This window comes from Brassica oleracea, chromosome C5 (assembly GCF_000695525.1).
Source record: "Brassica oleracea var. oleracea cultivar TO1000 chromosome C5, BOL, whole genome shotgun sequence".
In the NCBI taxonomy this organism is placed as follows: domain Eukaryota; kingdom Viridiplantae; phylum Streptophyta; class Magnoliopsida; order Brassicales; family Brassicaceae; genus Brassica; species Brassica oleracea.
The window spans coordinates 21330779-21331607 of record NC_027752.1 but is presented as its reverse complement, the minus strand read 5'-3'; positions in this window follow the sequence as shown (position 1 = coordinate 21331607).

Genomic DNA, 829 nt, shown 5'->3' with positions numbered 1-829 from the left:
TTTTTTTTTTTTTTTCAAAAACTCTGAATGTATTATTTTGGTTTGTACAACTTTGAATATTATCTAATATGTTTTCTATTTTAATTTTAATTTTATATTTTCGAATTTCAATTAAAAAAATAAATTTATAATTTTAAAAAAAAATTATTTTTGGGAATATTCCGAGGAAGTGTATCCCTCGGGATATTCCGACGACAACTTCCTCGGAATATTCCGAGGGACATATGTCCTCGGAATATCCCGACGGATACACTTCCTCAGAATATTCCGACGGCTAAGGTTTCTCGGAATATTCCGACGGCCGAGGTTCGTCTGAATATTCCGATACCTCTTTTCTCTCGGAATGTTTCCGAGGACCGTTCCATCGGAAAGATCCGACGAGATACCGACGAACAGTCCTAGGAAATGTTTCTTCGGAATGTCCTGAGAATCTTTAATTCTCGGTATTCCCTCGGTATTTTCCGAGGAAATTCCGAGGAAATTTTACTTCCGACGAGAAATTTCCGACGACCATTCTCGTCAGTATGTCCTCGGAATACCGTTATTCCGAGGACATACCGACGATATTTGTCGTCGGAATCCTGGTGTTTTCTTGTAGTGAATAAAGCTACCAATTTAAACACATTTAAAGATGCTAAGCAATAAAATCAACTTATAAATTTACTTGCTATAAACAAATAATAAAATATTTAGTAAGAAACCAATCGTTTAATAGCACATGTTGATGACCAGCTAATATGCTTAAGCAATAAAACATGTGAGAAAAGAAGATAGCATGTATAAGAAATAAAATCAATGTGTATTGCGACTAGCTAATATGATTTATAGG